The 21,444-nt window shown below is 41.5% G+C and overlaps 1 long non-coding RNA gene across 8 annotated transcripts in view; it reads right to left on the reverse strand.

The window, feature by feature from the left end:
- LOC144318787 (uncharacterized) overlaps positions 1 to 21,444 on the reverse strand; it is a 307,911-nt gene that overhangs the window by 265,287 nt on the left and 21,180 nt on the right. For 5 of the 8 annotated variants that reach the window (XR_013384804.1, XR_013384800.1, XR_013384807.1 and 2 more), the window contains exon 1: positions 19,821 to 19,889. This is a non-coding gene — a long non-coding RNA (uncharacterized LOC144318787). Of the gene's footprint in view, positions 1 to 19,755; positions 19,890 to 21,105; positions 21,231 to 21,444 lie in introns of those variants that run through there. The other 3 variants (XR_013384799.1, XR_013384801.1, XR_013384803.1) reach the window with 3 other exon arrangements.

The raw sequence follows: 21,444 nt of genomic DNA on the forward strand, positions 1-21,444 counted from the left end.
AGTGCATGCATTGCAACCACACTTAGATATTTGTTAAAAATTAGCTAGTTTCATTATTTTTTAAGTCAACCCAGAAGTTTCACAGTCTTTATTAAATCAACAAATGAAATGAGTGATCAAGGTTATGGATTTTAAGCAAGCATGCACTACAAAGTGAAAGAAATATTGCAGCAAACCAAGTAAGATCCAGGATGTAATAATGACTTTACAACATTTGTACTTATTCAGGGTTACACTTGGTGATCCCAGTGGGGAATCCACTTAGGAAAAGAGTGGAGGAATATTGTCTACATCTAATTTTTTTTAATGTTTTACTTTGTGTATTCAGCCAACAAAATGAGAGGCTTGGTTTTTTTGTTTGTTTGTTTTGTTTTGTTTTCTCAGTAGGGTTTAGGGACCTTCGTTAGGACAGCTTTGGCCATCATTCATTTGTTGTGATTGTCATTCTCCACTCCATTTATATCCACGAGGACCCAACTAACTCAAGAAACTGGATTTTGTTTGGAAACAGGGGCACTGAACAATGACCTAAATGTGATACATAATCCTTGAGGAATGGAGGATAAGCAATAGAGAGCCACTGAAAACCAAAAGCAATGTCAACATTCTGTGAAAGGAGTGATAAAAGGGCAAATCTGAAGTTGTCTGGAAAACCAAGAGGTAGAGTTACAAAACCAAGAGGGAAAACAAAATATGTTTTCCAGAACTCAATGCCCACACAATGGAAAGGTAAAAAGCCCAAAACTTCAGAAAGTGATGAGAAATGATAGATACATAAAAAATAATAAACCAGAACACAAATGTGAGTATGAGAGAAGCCATAATTTCAGGTGATACTAAAGTACAGTGGAGCCATGATACATCACTTATTACATAGCAAAAAAAAAGAAAATTTGTAACTGGCATCTGAGTTAAATTTAGGACCTAACATATATATTGAGAAGAAATAAAGAAAGCATTATTTAATTATGACTCCTGAATTATATTCTTCATGACATGTATTTGCTTTTTTAGCTATTAAAAATGTCCTGTAAGAATGTAATTCTAACATTTTATTCACTAGTACAACTTCTACAGTCACTCTGACCCACCTGTATTTTGCCCGAATAATGAAGAAAATACTGTCAGTCCTTTGACAAATATATTGAACGCCTATTGCTAGGTATCTTGTTAAGCCCTGGAAATGAAAAGACGAAGCTTCAAATTCCTACTCTCAAGTAATTCACAGTCTAATAGGAGAGACAGATGATTAAACAGCTAATTTCAACACAATTTAAAAAGCGTTCTGATAGGTGTGAGACAGTGCTGTAACCAACTCTGGTCCTAAGAGCAGTAAAGCCTGCATTGTTCAAGGTCAAGAAAATCCACCAGGAATTTTCTTCATTAGCTTTGGTGATGAGAGGCCGCCCTTTTGGAGGATCTATGAGTATCGGGTTTTTTTTGGGGGGGTGGGCAGGAGGAGATTTTGCTGGGAAGGAGGCTGATGTCATGTCACTGGGCCATTTAGTAAAGGACAGCCATGACCCCCTCCAGGAACAAAGGCACAGAGACAATGACTAGTGGTACTACTCTGCCACTAAAAAGAGATCATCTTTACAGTTCTCCATTAGCGACTGGGCTTTGTCCTATGTGAATAAAGGACGCATTAACTTCCCACACTGTATGAAGTAGGGATGAATATTAGTTCTGTTTTTTTTTTAAATGAGGAAACTGCAGCATAGAGTGCTCAAATGCCCCAAAGCACACAGTGAGTAAATAATGGGCTCAGGATCTTAATTCATAAAACCACCAGAGTCTAGGTGTCTGACCACTGCTCTGTACTGTCTCCCTGCCTTCACTCTGAACAGAGCAGCTTTCTGCAGAAGGTTATTGTGGTTGATCAGTGATATCCACTACCTACTTAACACTGCCTACATCAGGAGATGAGAGTCTCTGACCCTTCCCTTCAAATGTGGACTAGGCTCAGTGACACTTTGACCAATAGAATATGGCAGAAGGGACATGTGGCAGCTTCTAGGTCTTGGGACACTGGCAGCTTCCACTTCCTCTCCCTGGAATATTCACTACAAGCTTTTTAAGGTCAAAAAGCAAACACGTGAGATGAAGAATATATTCAAGAGTAGCAGGCCCTAAGATGTCAGTGAAAGATCTAACCACCCTGTTGAAGAGGCCACATGGAGAAGCCTTGAGGGTTTATGACACAACATGGAAAGGGGAAGGAGATGGCTGATTCCAGCCTTCCAGCTATCGCCTCCAAGAAAGTGTTCCCAGTCCCTCCAGACCAGCCTTGCCTTCTGCTGGATATCATCCAATGATTCCAGTTAACGCAAAGTAGAACAGAAGCTGAGAGCTATCCAAAATTCTACCCTCAAAACCATGTTAGGTCAAAAGGATGTTATTTTAAATGAATGAGGTTTAGGGTTGTTTGTTACTCAGAAATAAATAACCAGAATGGGTAAACTGACTTAGAAGCAGATATGAGATAGGGAATGGTGGAAACACAGACTCCAAAGAAAGGTAAGCTACTGGCGCCTGATGGAATACTCTTCCCAGAGAGAGGAGGGGCAAGATGGCAGAAGAGTAGGGTCCCCAAATCACCTGTCCCCACCAAATTACCTAGATTACCTTCAAATTATCCTGAAAATCTATGAATTTGGCCTGAGATTTAAAGAGAGACCAGCCGGAATACTACAGTGAGAAGAGTTTGCGCTTCTATCAAGGTAGGAAGGTGGGGAAAAAGAAAGAAACAAAAGGCATCCAAGGGGGAGGGGCCCCGCGAGGAGCCGGGCTGAGGCAGGGGCGAATGTCCCCAGGACAGGAGAGCCCCGTCCTGGAGAAGCAGGAGCTGCACCAACCTTCCCGGGCGGAAAGGCCTTGCAGGGAGTTAGAGCAGGACCCCAGGAGGGCGGGGATGCCCTCGGGCTACCTGGGACACTAACAGACACCTGCGCCCCGGGGAGAGTGCGCCGAGCTCCCTAAGGGCTGCAGCGCGCAAGGCGGGACCCGGAGCAGCTCGGAGGGGCTCGGGCGGCAGCTCCGCGGAGGGGGCTGCGGGGCGGGAGCGCGAATCCAACAGCGCAGGCCCCGGGAGCACAGGGCGCCGGGACACAGCCCAGGATCCGGCCTCCCCCGGGACAGGCAGAGGCCGGGAGGGCCCAGGACAGCAAGGACGCTCATGCCGCGAGCTGAGCAGATCAGCGGCCCCGCCCCGGAGCCTCCAGGCCCTGCAGACCGAGAGCTCCTAGTTCCTGCGGGAGCTGAATCCAGGGCTCCAGAGCTGGCCCCGCCACTGTGGTTGTTCCTCCTGGGGCCTCACGGGGTAAACAACCCCCACTGAGCCCTGCACCAGGCAGGGGGCAGAGCAGCTCCCCCAAGTGCTAACACCTGAAAATCAGCACAAAGGCCCCTCCCCCAGAACACCAGCTAGACGGACAAGTTCCAGGGGAAGTCAAGGGACTTAAAGTATACAGAATCAGAAATTACTCCCTCGTGTTTTTTTTTTTTTCTTTTGATTTCTGTTTGCTTCCCCCACCCTTTTTTTTCCTTTCTTTTTCTTTCTCTTTTTCTTCTCTTTTTTTTCTTCCTTTTTTCTTTTTCTCTTTTCTTTCCTTCTTTCTCTCCTCTCTTTTTCTCCTTTTCCCAATACAACTTGTTTTTGACCACTCTGCACTGAGCAAAATGACTAGAAGGAAAACCTCACCTCAAAAGAAAGAATCAGAAACAGTCCTCTCTCCCACAGTTACAAAATCTGGATTACAATTCAATGTCAGAAAGCCAATTCAGAAGCACTATTATACAGCTACTGGTGGCTCTAGAAAAAAGCATAAAAGACTCAAGAGACTTCATGACTGCAGAATTTAGATCAAATCAGGCAGAAATTAAAAATGAATTGAATGAGATGCAATCCAAACTAGAAGTCCTAATGACGAGGGTTAACGAGGTGGAAGAACGAGTGAGTGATATAGAAGACAAGTTGATGGCAAAGAGGGAAACTGAGGAAAAAAGAGACAAACAATTAAAAGACCATGAGCATAGATTAAGGGAAATAAACGACAGCCTGAGGAAGAAAACCCTACATTTAATTGGGGTTCCCAAGGGTGCCGAAAGGGACAGAGGGCCAGAATATGTATTTGAACAAATCATAGCTGAAAACTTTCCTAATCTGGGAAGGGAAACAGGCATTCAGATCCAGGAAATAGAGAGATCCCCCCCTAAAATCAATAAAACAGGCATTCAGATCCAGGAAATAGAGAGATCCCCCCCCTAAAATCAATAAAATCACCGTTCAACACCTCGACATTTAATAGTGAAGCTTGCAAATTCCAAAGATAAAGCAAGAGACAAGAAATCCCTGAGTTTTATGGGGAGGAGTATTAGGGTAACAGCAGACCTCTCCACAGAGACCTGGCAGGCCAGAAGGGGCAGGCAGGATATATTCAGGGTCCTAAATGAGAAGAACATGCAACCAAGAATACTTTATCCAGCAAGGCTCTCATTCAAAATGGAAGGAGAGATAAAGAGCTTCCAAGACAGGCAGGAACTGAAAGAATATGTGACCTGCAAACCAGTTCTGCAAGATATTTTAAGGGGGACTCTTAAAATTCCCCTTTAAGAAGAAGTTCAGTGGAACAATCCACAAAAACAAGGACTGAATAGATATCATGATGACACTAAACTCATATCTTTCAATAGTAACTCTGAACGTGAATGGGCTTAATGACCCCATCAAAAGGCGCAGGGTTTCAGACGATAAAAAAGCAGGACCCATCTATTTGCTGTCTACAAGAGACTCATTTTAGACAGAAGGACACCTACAACCTGAAAATAAAAGGTTGGAGAACCATTTACCATTTAAATAGTCCTCAAAAGAAAGTAGGGGTACCATCCTTATATCAGATAAACTATCAGATAAACTAAAATTTACCCCGAAGACTGTAGTGAGAGATGAAGAGGGACACTGTATCATACTTAAAGGATCTATCCAACAAGAGGACTTAACAATCCTCAATATATATGCCCGAATGTGGGAGCTGCCAAATATTTAAATCAATTAACAACCAAAGTGAAGAAATACTTAGATAATAATACACTTATACTTGGTGACTTCAATCTAGCTCTTTCTATACTCGATAGGTCTTCTAAACACAACATCTCCAAAGAAACGAGAGCTTTAAATGATACACTGGACCAGATGGATTTCACAGATATCTACAGAACTTTACATCCAAACCCAACTGAATACACATTCTTCTCAAGTGCACATGGAACTTTCTCCAGAATAGACCACATACTGGGTCACAAATCTGAACCGATACCAAAAGATTGGGATCGTCCCCTGCATATTCTGAGACCATAATGCCTTGAAATTAGAACTAAATCACAACAAGAAGTTGGGAAGGACCTCAAACACGTGGAGGTTAAGGACCATCCTGCTAAAAGATGAAAGGGTCAACCAGGAAATTAAGGAAGAATTAAAAACATTCATGGAAACTAATGAGAATGAAGATGCAACCGTTCAAAATCTTTGGGATGCAGCAAAAGAGGTCCTAAGGGGGAAATACATAGCAATACAAGCATCCATTCAAAAACTGGAAAGAACTCAAATACAAAAGCTAACCGTACACATTAAGGAGCTAGAGAAAAAACAGCAAATAGATCCTACACCCAGCAGAAGAAGAGAGTTAATAAAGATTCGAGCAGAACTCAATGAAATCAAGACCAGAAGAACTGTGGAACAGATCAACAAAACCAGGAATTGGTTCTTTGAAAGAATTAATAAGATAGATAAACCATTAGCCAGCCTTATTAAAAAGAAGAGAGAGAAGACTCAAATTAATAAAATCATGAATGAGAAAGGAGAGATCACTACCAACACCAAAGAATACAAACGATTTTAAAAACATATTATGAACAGCTATACGCCAATAAATTAGGCAATCTAGAAGAAATGGATGCATTCCTGGAAAGCCACAAACTATCAAAACTGGAACAGGAAGAAATAGAAAACCTGAACAGGCCAATAACCAGGGAGGAAATTGAAGCAGTCATCAAAAACCTCCCAAGACACAAAAGTCCAGGGCCAGATGGCTTCCCAGGGGAATTCTATCAAACATTTAAAGAAGAAACCATACCTATTCTACTAAAGCTGTTTGGAAAGATAGAAAGAGATGGAATACTTCCAAATTCGTTCTATGAGGCCAGCATCACCTTAATTCCAAAACCAGACAAAGACCCCACCAAAAAGGAGAATTACAGACCAATATCCCTGATGAACATGGATGCAAAAATTCTCAACAAGATACTAGCCAATAGGATCCAACAGTACATTAAGACAATTATTCACCATGACCAAGTAGGATTTATCTCCGGGACACAAGGCTGGTTCAACACTCGTAAAACAATCAATGTGATTCATCATATCAACAAGAGAAAAACCAAGAACCATATGATCCTCTCATTAGATGCAGAGAAAGCATTTGACAAAATACAGCATCCATTCCTGATCAAAACTCTTCAGAGTGTAGGGATAGAGGGAACATTCCTCAACATCTTAAAAGCCATCTACAAAAAGTCCACAGCAAATATCATTCTCAATGGGGAAGCACTGGGAGCCTTTCCCCTAAGATCAGGAACAAGACAGGGATGTCCACTCTCTACACTGCTATTCAACATAGTACTGGAAGTCCTAGCCTCAGCAATCAGGCAACAAAAAGACATTCAAGGCATTCAAATTGGCAAAGAAGAAGTCAAACTCTCCCTCTTCACCGATGACATGATACGCTACACAGAAAACCCAAAAGACTCCACCCCAAGATTGCTAGAACTCATACAGCAATTTGGTAGCATGGCAGGATACAAAATCAATGCCCAGAAATCAGTGGCATTTCTATACACTAACAATGAGACTGAAGAAAGAGAAATATAGGAGTCAATCCCATTTACTATTGCACCCAAAATCATAAGATACCTAGGAATAAACCTAACCAAAGATGTAAAGGATCTATACCCTCAAAACTATAGAACACTTCTGAAAGAAATTGAGGAAGACACAAAGAGATGGAAAAATATTCCATGCTCATGGATTGGCAGAATTAATATTGTGAAAATGTCAATGTTACCCAGGGCAATTTACACGTCTAATGCAATCCCTATCAAAATACCATGGACTTTCTTCAGAGAGTTGGAACAAATTATTTTAAGATTTGTGTGGAATCAGAAAAGACCCCGAATAGCCAGGGGAATTTAAAAAAAGAAAACCATATCTGGGGGCATCACAATGCCAGATTTCAGGTTGTACTACAAAGCTGTGGTCATCAAGACAGTGTGGTACTGGCACAAAAACAGACACATAGATCAGTGGAACAGAATAGAGAACCCAGAAGTGGACCCTGAACTTTATGGTCAACTAATATTCGATAAAGGAGGAAAGACTATCCATTGGAAGAAAGACAGTCTCTTCAATAAATGGTGCTGGGAAAATTGGACATCCACATGCAGAAGAATGAAACTAGACCACTCTCTTGCACCATACACAAAGATAAACTCAAAATGGATGAAAGATCTAAATGTGAGACAAGAGTCCATCAAAATCCTAGAGGAGAACACAGGCAACACCCTTTTTGAACTCGGCCACAGTAACTTCTTGCAAGATACATCCAGGAAGGCAAAAGAAACAAAAGCAAAAATGAACTATTGGGACTTCATCAAGATAAGAAGCTTTTGCACAGCAAAGGATACAGTCAACAAAACTAAAAGACAACCTACAGAATGGGAGAAGATATTTGCAAATGACGCATCAGATAAAGGGCTAGTTTCCACGATCTATAAAGAACTTATTAAACTCAACAGCAAAGAAACAAACAATCCAATCATGAAATGGGCAAAAGACATGAAGAGAAATATCACAGAGGAAGACATAGACATGGCCAACACGCACATGAAAAAATGCTCTGCATCACTTGCCATCAGGGAAATACAAATCAAAACCACAATGAGATACCACCTCAAGGGATCCCTGGGTGGCGCAGCGGTTTGGCGCCTGCCTTTGGCCCAGGGCGCGATCCTGGAGACTCAGGATCGAATCCCACGTCAGGCTCCTGGTGCATGGAGCCTGCATCTCCCTCTGCCTGTGTCTCTGTCTCTGCCTCTCTCTCTCTGTGACTATCATAAATAAATAAATAAAAAATATAAAAAAAAAAAAAAAAAAAAGAGATACCACCTCAAACCAGTGAGAATGGAGAAAATTAACCTGGCAGGAAACCACAAATGTTGGAGAGGATGCAGAGAAAAGGGAACCCTCTTACACTGTGGGTGGGAATGTGAACTGGTGCAGCCACCCTGGAAAACTGTGTGGAGGTTCCTCAAAGAGTTAAAAATAGACCTGCCCTACGACCCAGCAATTGCACTGCTGGGATTTACCCCAAAGATTCAGATGCAATGAAACGCTGGGACACCTGCACCCCGATTGTTTAGCTGCAATATCCACAATAGCCAAACTGTGGAAGGAGCCTCGGTGTCCATCGAAAGATGAATGGATAAAGAGGATGTGGTTTATGTATACAATGGAATATTCCTCAGCCATTAGAAATGACAAATACCCACCATTTGCTTCAATGTGGATGGAACTGGAGGGTATTATGCTGAGTGAAGTAAGTCAATCGGAGAAGGACAAACAGTGTATGTTCTCATTCATTTGGGGAATATAAATAATAGTGAAAGGGAATATAAGGGAAGGGAGAAGAAATGTGTTGGAAATATCAGAAAGGGAGACAGAACATAAAGACTACTAACTCTGGGAAACGAACTAGGGGTGGTGGAAGGGGAGGAGGGTGGGGGGTGGAGGTGAATGGGTGACGGGCACTGAGGGGGGCACTTGACGGGATGAGCACTGGGTGTTATTCTGTATGTTGGTAAATTGAACACCAATAAAAAATAAATTTATTTAAAAAAAAAAAAAAAAAAGGAATACTCTTCCCACTGGCAGCAGGTAGGAATCCTCGGAATCGGTCAGCTATTTAAAGAGAGAAAGAGGGGCACCTGGGTGGCTCTGCAGTTAAATATCTGCCTTAGGCCTAGGGCATGATCCCAGGGTCCTGGAATCAAGTCTCACATCAGGCTCCTTGCAGGGAGCCTGCTTCTCCCTCTGCCTGTGTCTCTGCCTCTCTGTGTGTGTCTCTCATGAATAAATAAATAAAATCTTCAAAAAATAAAACAAAATAATAAAGAGAGAAAGAGTGAGAGTTCATCAAAGGAAGCACATCTTTGCATTAATGGTTCTTTCACTACAAATGTTTACTTTCTACATGTGGGTCCTTTCCATTACACTTATGCTTTCAGTCAAGTTTTACTAAGCCTTGCAGCCTAGATTAGAATGAAGGAAAAGACACAGCAGGATAGGGCAGGAATAAGCAAATAGTTATCTACCATACTCTATATAGCACAAAGGAAATGCCCTAGTTGTTTGGTCAGACTGCGTAGGTTCAAATCCCAAATCTACAAGTTTCTAGTTTTATCTCCTTGGACAAATCATTTAAGTCCTTTGCAACTCAGATGCCCCATCTATAAAATCAGAGACAGTACTGACTCCCTATGCTTTCTATATCCATCATCAAGAAAAATGGGGAGCTTCAGAAACCTTCCTCAGTCTTCCCTCAATACTCATTGCCTTACTGCCAACATCTGCCTTGAGTCCAGTTCTTCTGGAAGAGGGGGTGAAGGGTCTAGAAACCTAGAGAGTTCCTAAAATTCCTCCTGACAATAAGCATGTGGAGTAGAGAGAATGAGCAGAGAAAACACCCAGGAGTATGAGATAGAACTATCTGTGGAAACCATAAGTAGACCAAATGACATTATATCTGGTGTGTAGAATAGAAGGTATAAGTAGTGAGGGTGAGGGGAAGGTGAGGAGTTGGACAAGAAAAAGCAAGATCAGACCACGGAAAGCCTTATTTCGCAGGCCACGTAGGCTTCATTGTGACAGCAAGTGGAGGTCAGGGAGGCACTTACAAAGTCAGAAATTGTAGACACTTACCACGTACTAACATTTAATCTTCATAAGAAATTTGTTAGGCTGGTAGGGAATGTATCATTATTCCATTGCTATTGAGGAGACAAGATCTAGAGGTATAGTCACTAGGACTCAACAGGTTTGTAGAGTCTTCTCAGACCCAAGCAACTTGAGGCAGAAAATAAAGTTGGTGGTAGAAGCCTACTCAACACACACATGTGAAGAGAACAGTTACTTTATAAATCCTCTCTCTACTCTGGAATTTCACTGTACAGAAAAAGCAATAAATGTATCTTAGGCAATCTAGCTCCTATCCCTAAGTTTACTTCCTATGACATAGTAATGAAACCAAACAGGAGCTGGTGGTTATTTATATATGCCAAGCTTTTCCAAATGATTCTTCTCAGCAAAGTGTTTGTCTTGAGTTATAAAGCAACGAGAGACCTTTGTTCAACCAGACAAGACTCCAATAGTCCATATAAAAAAAAACAAATGATTTTAACGGCGGTATCACCCATCAAGGCTAACAGTGGGAAACCCACATTACATCCTAACAATGAGGTAGCACAAATTTGTTTAATAATCAGTTTGTCTTGCCTTTTGATGGCAAGGTGAATGAAACTCACATTCTTTCCTGAGCAAAAAAATTCTAAATCCAAGTCCACCTGATTTGGTCTAAGTTTTTATGTTTTAATTCCATCTATCATGTTTCATTCAAAACCATTAAGGAATAAAAGAACTATAGCTAGTCTCCAGCAATTATTAACCTTTAAAATTTCTAACCTAGAGAGAGTTTACTCTCAAGACTCACAATGACTTAGTAGTCAGGAATATTGGAATTTTCCTGTAAGATGAAACCTGTGTTTTCAACAATATCCCTTTACTTTTCAGTTATTAAACTTCCCCCACCAACTAGCACCTCCACTAACATGAACAATTTAGGAGAAAACATCCGTCTTCAGAGTCCTTCATCTAAAGGAAAAAGAACAAAAAACATAGGCCTCTGTATTCACTGGTGGCCGGAAATTCAGCAGATGAAAGGAAATGGAGTTTCAGACCTTTGCAAACTGTCTTTATTCTATGACCTCTTACTACACACTTTCACCATAAGAAAATAAAAAGGAAAAACAATCATTATTATTTTTTTAGTCTGCACCAAGATATGAGTATTTTGTAATTATTCCTTTCCTTTCAGAAAAAGGCACCATGACACTCACAGCCATTCCTCTAGAGATTCTCCATTCTCTCTCACCAAACGCTCTCACCACCAGGTGCTCTTGATTTGTTTATTAAACCCTTAGATCATTCCTTCAGTCTTTTCAGTAGGACCCTCACCTCTGTCCTCACTGCTCTTATGGCCTTAAATAGCCCAAACTTCTGCCTAATGTCTCTTCTTCTCATTCTCCAATCAAGTAATACTGTTGCCCTTCCAGACTCTAAGCCTCATCATAAACCTTCTTACCTCAAAATTCTTCTGGGCTAATTCTAAAATTTTTCAGGAGAAATGCTGAATTCCTTAATGTGGTCCCCTCTCATTATCCTGACTTGGCTGTAATTCCAGAGCCAGGGTAAAGGGTGGAGTGATGCAGTCCAGAATTGAAAGAACATGCTCTTGTCTCATGAAGTTAGCAATACAAGCAAGTGTTCCATTTAGGCTCAGTCTTTTATGCCCCAGGTCTTTCGAGAAAGGAAAGTCAGGCCTTTCAAAAAGCCTGAGATCTTCAATGTAGAATTTGGGGTATCACAGATGGTCCCATGAAATGGACTTTATGCTTGCCTCCCCAGAATATTTTTCTCTTGGAGAATATTTCCTCAATTCTCCAATTTTTCCTGCTGAGAAAAAACTTTGAAGCTTCAGTTGGATTCACTCCAAGAGGCTCTAGTTGGTCTAAACCAAGTGAGGCTACCCCTCACCACAGTGAGGTGAATGGTTCAGGGATGGGTATGTAAATTGGCCCTATTCCAAACAGCTCAGAGCATTCTTCTGGCCTCTAGTATTGATTCAGAGGCAGGCACGTGATCTAAGATGCTCCAATCATAATAAAGATCTGGACTTTGAGGAATGTGGGAAGGTATCCTGTTACTTCCTCTGGCTGTGAAGAAGGAAGCTTGCAGCCTGAAGCTGCTAGCTAGCAGCTACTTTGCCACTATAATGTCAGACTAAGGATAAATCCAACATAAACGTGGGCAGAGAGTGAGGCCAAATACTCAGAGAACCACACACACATATACACACAAATGGGGTTTCATTCCTGAAGACATGGTGGACATTTATTTGGGTTATTTACTAAATGAGTCGATAAATTCCCCTTACTGTTGAAAGCCAGACCTATCACCTACACCATCCTAATCTATCCTGTACCTCATTATTTTTCCCTCTTCAACACAAACCCTTCATCTTTGTAAATTCTTTCCTCTCTGTACCCACTTCACTTATTTTATCTCTGGGTTTCCGGAGAGGCTGTCAGCATTTAATTCCTTCTTCTGAGCCAGCTGGGACCTCGAAGTGTGTAGGTGCTTCCAACTCTGTGGATAGAGGAGGTGGGAGGCTCTTCTTATGAACTAGTTTCAAGGTTAAATATCTTAGAAACAATTAGATCTTTCTTCTCCATACCTCCAACACAGTTATTACGTTAAAAACGTTTAGTCTTTTGCCAACTTCCAGTTGTATTCCCAAAGGTGCCCTCCATTAACCTGACTTCAGTCCACAGCAAGACCTGGGGAAGCCGGGTAGAAAGTGAGGGTGAGGGAAGGAGAAAAACAAATCACTCCACGGCGCACATGGAACTGCTCACGGTCCCCTGAAAAGCGTGACTTAAAACAGTCCTCTGCTTTTCCACATACCCTCCTCTCTGCCCAGAATCCCTCGACTGAACTCATGGCCTCATAGATGGAGGCTTACCTTTCAAGACTTAACTAAAAACCCAGGTTATGAATACACAATTGAGCATTCTCTCCATCATGTCCTCACTATGGTATCCAGACTTCTCTCACAGCTCTTACCATTCTTGTTCACACTCACTTATGTTGAATTCTGACTCCCTCACCAGACCCAGATGATAAATACCACTGGAAAGCAAACCCCCTGTCATATGATAAAGGTAAAGACTCAAACATTTTTTGTATATTGAATCTCATCTATAAGCTACAATATGAAAAGGATTAGCTTTAGACTTCTTATATATAATGGAAGTCTCCAGTGACTATTATAGACAGTGGAAGAAAGAAAGTGAGCTTTGAAGGTAAGATGAGAACCCTTATGAGAATGTAAAAAAGAACTTTGCACTCATGCCTGAAACACCTAACCTTTGCATTAAATCACCCGGTCAGCAAACCACCACCACACCAACTACTGCCAAACCCTAGCCAATTAATCGCCAATGTTAACTAATCTGATTAATTACTTCACCAATCACAATGCTGCTTCATTTAAATTTAATTTTTTATTTATTTATGATAGTCACACACAGAGAGAGAGAGAGAGAGAGAGAGAGAGAGAGAGAGAGGCAGAGACACAGGCAGAGGGAGAAGCAGGCTCCATGCCCCGGGAGCCCAACGTGGGATTCGATCCCGGGTCTCCAGGATCGCGCCCTGGGCTGAAGGCAGGCGCTAAACCGCTGCGCCACCCAGGGATCCCTTCATTTAAATTTAATCTAACACACCCAATACTTATTCCAAATTCTTCATAAACCCTGACTTTTGCTTGCTTCAAGAGGGCTCATTGCCAGTTGCAGGTCCCTCTTGGCCAACAAGAAATAAATTCAGCTACTGTCCCTCAGATTTGAGTCTGTAGTCTTGCAAGTCATGACTGCTTTTAATACCTGAAACATGCCCAATCTACAATGACTGAGGTATTTTTCAGGTGGGGGGAACAAAGCCTCTCCTACCTAATGCTATTACACCATCCACAGACTTCCCAACCTCCCAACCCCTTAACCTATCTGTAACCCTTCTATTTTACCCACTCAATAAAATAAAAATTAAACAAATGCAATTAATTCTTTTCTTTTCCATTCAGTAAAACTCAAAGTCAGTTGTTTAAAATTACAAGAATTACTTGAAGAGATCTTTAGATCAACAAGAACTATATGGATCTAAGAGATAAATACTCCAAAAATTGATGGCTTACTTGCTCAAGTGCCCACCATTAGGGAGAGACATTACCAAAGTGTCTGAGCTACACAGGATTTAAATTTCAGTGCAGAACCTCAACTAAATCTTCAATACAGATTTCCAGCAACAATTTAATAAGTTTTCAGTCATTTTAATTCTTGAAGAAATTTTACTGCTGGTATTTTTTAATGTTTTCTTCTTTATAATTTCATGCAAGCTATTTTTATAATATAGTATCTTTTAATTTAAAAAATATTCAATGCAAACATTCCAACTGTACAAAGAAAATGACTATGAAATTCATCTTCTGTGCTTGGCACTGACATTTCACTTACAATGGGTGTGGCAGACGGGAACCTGGCCAGTGTGTGTGTTAGCTCGCTGGTAATAAAATGGTTTGATCCTAAGAACCTTCCTTTTCATCCTCTTTGCTGATGGTTAAAATAGCATGAAAAAGCATTAGCATAGTTACTGTCTTACAGAAGTCACTCAATGAACACTTTGTTCAAATTTGAAATTCAGTGTAAGAAAAGTAAATATCGTGGTATCTGTTTGCCAAAAATACCTAATTCTCTCCCTCCCAGCACATGTTTGGATTATATTTACTTGCCCTCTTATGTTTGGGTGGGGTGTGCCACTAAGAGATGCCACTCAAGAGTAGCTAATCCCTGAGAGGCCTTCTAGAGCCCTCTTTTTTTTAAAAAAAAAGATATTGTTTATTTATTCATGAGAGACACAGAGAGCGGCAGAGACATAGGCAGAGAGAGAATCAGGCTCCTCGCAGGGAGCCTGATGCGGGACTCGATCCTAGGACCCGGGGATCAGGACCCAAGCCAAAGGTAGACACACTTAACCACTGAACCACCCAAGTGCCCCTAAGCCCTCTTTTCCTTCAGACATGGAGACTGGCTATTATTCTATCAGACCCCTGAATGATTATGGTGAATAGAACCTTCTATTGATATGTGATGAACATAAAACATGACCCAGAAATAACCTTTTGTTGTTTTAAGCCACAGAGCATGGGGTTGTGTGTCATTCCAGCAAAACATAGTCTCTCCTGACTGATTCAAGTGTAATAAGGCCCATCCAAGAAAATGAAGTCATTCAGGTACTAAAAATACATCCCAACAGAATGATTTCACCTAAAAGTAATCTTTTTTGGACACTGAGAATAGTATACTAAGCATAGATTATACATCACTTAAAATTCTATGAATTAAGAAATGTCAAGAACAAATAGCAAGAAAATGGCCTCTCATTTCACCTAATGTTCAAACCTCAAATGACAAACTAAACTCTAAAACTGGAGGCCAAAGTAAAGTCAAAAAAAGCTCAAACTCTTTACCACGCACTTCACACTCCGGCCCCACTAGGGGCTGGGGCTGCCAGCCTAATTGAGGTTTGTCTGCTGACTGCTGTTACCCTAGATGCTGTCGCTAATAATTATAGCCAGGCCTTTCTCCCCACTTTGCTCATTTCCTTCTTAGCATGAGTCAACAAACTTCGTTTTAAGCTCTGTAAGGGGCACTAGTCTTTCTTTTGTTCTTGGCAGAGGGAGGAATATTTTTAGAAAATAACCTTACTATTTTCAGAGGGGGGTCATTAGCAGCCACAAAATGAGAATAATGTGTGTCCCCGAGGGCTCAGATACCTAGTTAGTGAATTCTGAGCCCTCTGACTCCAAACCACAGAAGCTTCACCATCCTGTATGAACTCCTGTTGCAGAAGCAATTCAGGATGACACATCCCCTCTCGTGCTACCTGGCTGGGCCTTGGTTTCTGGGGGGAACAAAGAGAGTTCAGAGTTTTAGAGTTAAAAATAAAATCACATCATCGTTGGGCATCATAAATCTTCACTAAAGGAAATGAGTACGCCACTACAAATTTCCCTAGGATAAGCTAAGTTCCTGTGACAGAAACGCAGTGCAGTGTCTCTCTGCTGGGGACAGCCTGTGCATGAAGTCTGGTCAGCTCCTTCGCTTGAAAAACTCAGTCTGTGCAGTTGACACTCACTCATGTCTCAAAAAAGAGACTATGTAAATGTTCTCCACAGATTTGTAAATGACACTCCTGAAACCCTTCCTTCTCCCCTCCCCAGTTTTTCTTCCCCCTCTTATAATTGAAATAGCACTCTGGAACCAAACCCTCCCTTTACAGAGTTCGTTAACATTTTCTCAAAGAACAGTCCTACATAATTCCTAAATTGAGCTTGCCTTCTTTTACGTTGTGGCAAAGTGCAATTACAGTTTAAAGGGAATATTTATGTACATTAGTTAACGACATCATTGCAACTTACTGCTCACACATCAACACTTAATTAGTGTAAGCATAAGTGACATAATTGCTACAAGGCATGCATTTACTAGTAATGTGAGGTAATTTCATGCACTATGCACATTTTAAATATCTACTTTATACTTTGTCAGGCTGATTTTTTTAAATCAATAAGGGATATTTACATGGATCAGAAAGCAGTCTTCTTCCCTACTGTAGACAAATATACTGTTAATGGCCTTTTGATGCATTTAATATCCTGCAGGGTTTTCAAAGCCAGAAAGGTTAAAGATGGACTGCAGACCCTGCCCTCAGATATAAAGAAAATCCCCTAATGTATATAGTGTCATCAACATTAATTATATGTCTTGCCCTCTTTCCTTTACAACTATGTAATATGCTTTTAAATCTCTCCCCAGGTATTACAAATTCTAGTTTGGAATTACTTCTTTGAAATACATGGTTCTGTAAAATGGAGAGTTTCAGAGCCCCCTTTAAAAACGGCAAACACTTCTAAGAAATGAGGTAGAGTGTGTTTCTACAGTGTACAGGTATTCAAAGCAACTCCCTGCAGAGATTTCTCCAGTGGCTTTTCCGATGCTTCAGATGCTTCTTCATCAAGTTCAAACCCCAGCATGGGACAGCACCAGACCTTTAGAATCTGGCTGTTACTCACTTTCAGCCTCTTGAGAGGGGGCATTCCAATCACTCCAAAGGCTGGCTTCTCTCTCTACCCTTGCTCATGCTACACCCTCTTCCTGCTGCAACACTACCCCCCACCCCCGCAACCCCACCAAACTCCTTGGAGTCTCAGCGCTGTCATGCAGCCCTACTGCATGCTCCTCTCTCCCTGATCACAGCCTCAATCACAGGGTATATGTTGCTACTCACACATCTGTCTCCCTGGTAGATAATGGACAAGACTCACATGATGCATTGATTTCACTTAGCTGATCCCACGGAACTGTGGTGAGTACCAGGTCCCGCAGAGGCAGACAAGTGTAGTGAATGAGAACCTGAACTTGAGAATAAAATAATCTTCAACTCAAGGTGACGGTAGCCAAAATCCTTCTCCTGCCTCAAGTTCCTCATATGTAGAATGGGGACAAGTGGCCTAAACACAAACCTTAGACTGGCTGACCCTTAACCATGGTTCTTGAGCTATGGACATGGATTTTTCTCCCTGGCTACCTGTCTCTCTGGCACCCATGCTCATTTTTATCCCTGAATCTCATCTTCAGGCCTGCCCTACCTTACTCAATATGCAGCTCTCCCAGCCCAGGGTAGCGATTATGCTCTGGAACAAAGTTTTAACCGTCACGTCCACAGCAATACTGGGATTCTATGTTACTTTTCCCCTCTCAGGAAGGCAATCGACACCTCACCTCCAGATGGAAGTGCCCTAGATTTAAGTTCCAGCTCAGCCGTTCCATGAGTTATTTAGAAACTATTTAAGTGCCAACTATATACCAGGCAATGTGTTAGGTATTCTATTCAGAGGGCAATGGTGAGTGAAAGTCACATCTCAGAGCACAAACGGTTCCTGCTGGGTCCGACACAGTCTTGAACTTGCTGGATGCTGTTTCTGTAATGCGGAGACAATACACACCCCACCCCACTTAGAAGTCTGTGATGAAAATAAAAAGAGAAAGCGTATATGGGGATATATTACAAACTGTAAAGCACTATGCAAATCAAGACTATCAAATGCTTCTCGCTTCCCAACTGTCTCCCAATGCTTAGTCCATATTAACCTAGCAGCATATGGCGCATAGTTAAGTGCACTTTCCCCTACGGTTTCTATCTCTAGACCATGCTACACTCCCCATAAGTTCAGATCTTCCTGCTTGACAGGCTAATGTGTTGTTGCCATCCCCCCTGATATTTAGTCTAATTCTGATTTGAGGCTACGGAAGTGACAAGTGAAGCTATTTTAGAGGTGCCTGGGGTCGTAAAACATTTTGAAAATTATTTTGCTGTCGCAGTCACGTCAGAATAGATCTGCATGAAGATTCTGTGGTTGTGAAGTGAACATGAGGTGCCTTTCTGCTTGTGCTCTTGAGAGAGCTGGCATGATGAACGGTGCTGTCAGGAGTCACTTTGCTGAACGCCAGGGAGGCCCACATGGAGCCCGCTGAGCCAGGGCCTTGGGGATCTGCCCTGCAACTCTGAGGAAGCTTTGCAACCAAGAGTGCCTAGAAGGATCCAGGAACAGGAAACAAAGAGTCTCTTACCACCAAGAGACTCTTTCTTTCTTTCTTTCTTTTTTTTTTTTTAAGTGTCAGAAGTGGATGTCTTTTTTCAACAGGAGAGAACCAGAAAGCACTGTGAGTGTGAGGAAGTATCCATTTTGCACTTTCTAAAAGAATAACTGAGAAAAGTTGCAAAAATCAGAACTGAAATTCTCTAGCCCTTTATTCCCTCCTCTTAGTTTGTGCATTGAGCCTATCTGCCCTCTTTAAGTAATGATAGCAGTGGGGGCACCTGGGTGGATCAGTGGTTGAGCGTCTGCCTTTGGCTCAGGTCATGATCCTGGAGTCCTGGCATCCAGTCTGCATCAAGCTCTCCGTGGGGAGCCTGCTTCTCCCTCTGCCTATGTCTCTGTGTCTCTCATGAATAAATAAATATCATCTTTAAAAAAAAAAGTAACAATAGTAATGATATGGGAGCACACTGACCAAAAATACAGCTTTTAAACAATAGCCTTGAAATAAGAGCTTTCCAGAAGAGGAAGCCCAGGGTTGGCGGTGGTCATGGAGGGGTCTGTCTGTTTACCACAGACAGGAAAGAAATGTAAGGAGGGATCAAGGGTGGGGGGACCAGAGTCTACACTACAAACACCAGGACCACAGAGTTAACTACTTCACTTATCTCTGTGTATTTTTACAGCACATAGCTGGGGAATACATATACACAAAAGAATTCTATACTCCCAAAGCATCAAGATAATCAAAGCACAAATATAACTTCTAGATTATCTTCTTCTAACCCTCACGAAGTAGGCTGTGAGGTCCTTTAGGATTAGAACCAAATGTTACCCATTTCTGGACCAAGCATGTTACATAGCGCTTTAGACAGAGAACGTCTTCCATGGGTACTCATTGAATGAACGAATGACCAAACAACAGTGAAAGAACTAAGAGACAGGAAGAGGAGACAGGTGAAGAGATCGTGATGGAGAAAAGAAGAGAAAAAAAAATTGTATAGAGAGTAATGAGCATATAAAGTTAATGGATAAAAATCAGAAAGTACGGTGGTTTGTCCAGCCTAAACTGCTTGGCTGATTAAAAAACAAACAAACAAACAAACCAGCCAGGTGAGTTGGGTGTTTTGTGAAGGGAAGCAGAAAGTCAACATACCGTGGTTTTCTTCCTCTCTCACCGTAGACCCTATCTTGCCAGAAAAAAAGCAGAAGAAAAGTTACCTTTTTCAGATAAAAATCCCTCTTGCACATGACCAGGTTATCTCAGCTTCCTGATTCCGGAAGCCTTCTATAGATCTATAATTCTAGAATGTGGTAACCGAAATCACTCTGCCTTCTGCCATCCCCTAATTCTATGCACAAAGGTCATCCACACATAGAGTCACCATCATATGTCCTACCCCACTAATGCACTGGAAGCATTCAAAGTGGTGTATCAGATTCAGCAGCTTTCAGACAAAGAATATAATTTTTAATGCACTGTGGCAAAGTAAGCGCCATGGTGCTTTTGACCTTCATTATTTGTTCTGAATAGAACCACATGGTTCTCAGAGCTTGCAAGAGCATATTTCCACAAACCTCCATCAAGTAACAATTATTGATGATTCTTATCTCTTTCAATAAATATTTTAGAACATGGCAGAATCATGGTGTCAGTAGGAGACATCCTCAAAATGTCCTCCTGGATAGGGGCTATTATTTTTCTAGTTACACAAAAGAGAGAGCTTTTATCCCCCTTCTCAGTAGACTGATGTATTTATGTCACAAATCTCCACATAAAGATTTTAATAGCCAAGAAATTGTTACTCCTATGTCTTCTCTCAAATATATGAACCATTCTGACTCTCCATTTTGCCTCTTTTATGTCAACTTATACCTACCTGCCACCTTCAAAAGCTCTATCTCTAGGCCCTAGGGAAAAGTTGCAATTGAACAAGGATATGTCCAGACCCGGTATAGACCAGTGACTCTTAAGATTCATCTGGATAAGCAGAGATGTACTCCAAAATATGTCCAGCCCTTTTTATATAACTCATCCTCCCAGTGTGGCTTACCAGAGCATTTCCAAAACCACAATTTACAATTCACAATGGAACACATGTTATGTTACTTACAAACAAAGGCACACATCCGTTTTATAATAATAACAATATAAAAACAATCATAACAATACCAACTTGAACTGCAACTTGCAGTTACCTTCTGGCTCCCCAGAAGGGGAGCAAAACAAACAACAAACAGAATTTAAAATGTAAAGTACTAGTGAAAGACAAAGGCTTGTGTCAATTGTATCTTACCTCTGAAGGAACTAGAGTTCCTAAAACACAGGCTGGGCATTCTATATCCTTTAATTCAGCTGTGCCATCCATCAGTAAATGGTGGGCATTCATTAATTCTCACTAACCATGAATGCATGAAGAATGAAAACCTCTACCTAAGCCTTGCAGAGAAATTGACAATAGAAGCCAAGTTTCAAAAGGGACCCACTGAGTCACACAGATCCTACCTCTGGACTGCAATTCTCACGACTTCCCCCATTTCATGCCTCTGGGCATAATTCGGACACCATGATGTCTGGCCGATGCAACTGCTCAAACAGCTTCCAGAAGGGAGGACCACACTACTGGTCATCTACAAAACATGAAGCACATACAGAATCAGGCTGCCATCAGACTTCTCAGCAGCAGCCCTGCATGTTAAAAGTTAAAAACGTATTCAAAGTTCTCCAAGATTCTGAACCTGAAATTCTATAGTCATGCAAAAAAACAAGGAAGAATGAAGATAAAATAAAGGTGTGTTTGGACATGCAGGGACACAGAATATTGATAAACCAAGGACCATTTGT

This window comes from Canis aureus, chromosome 1 (genome assembly GCF_053574225.1).
Source record: "Canis aureus isolate CA01 chromosome 1, VMU_Caureus_v.1.0, whole genome shotgun sequence".
NCBI lineage: Eukaryota > Metazoa > Chordata > Mammalia > Carnivora > Canidae > Canis > Canis aureus.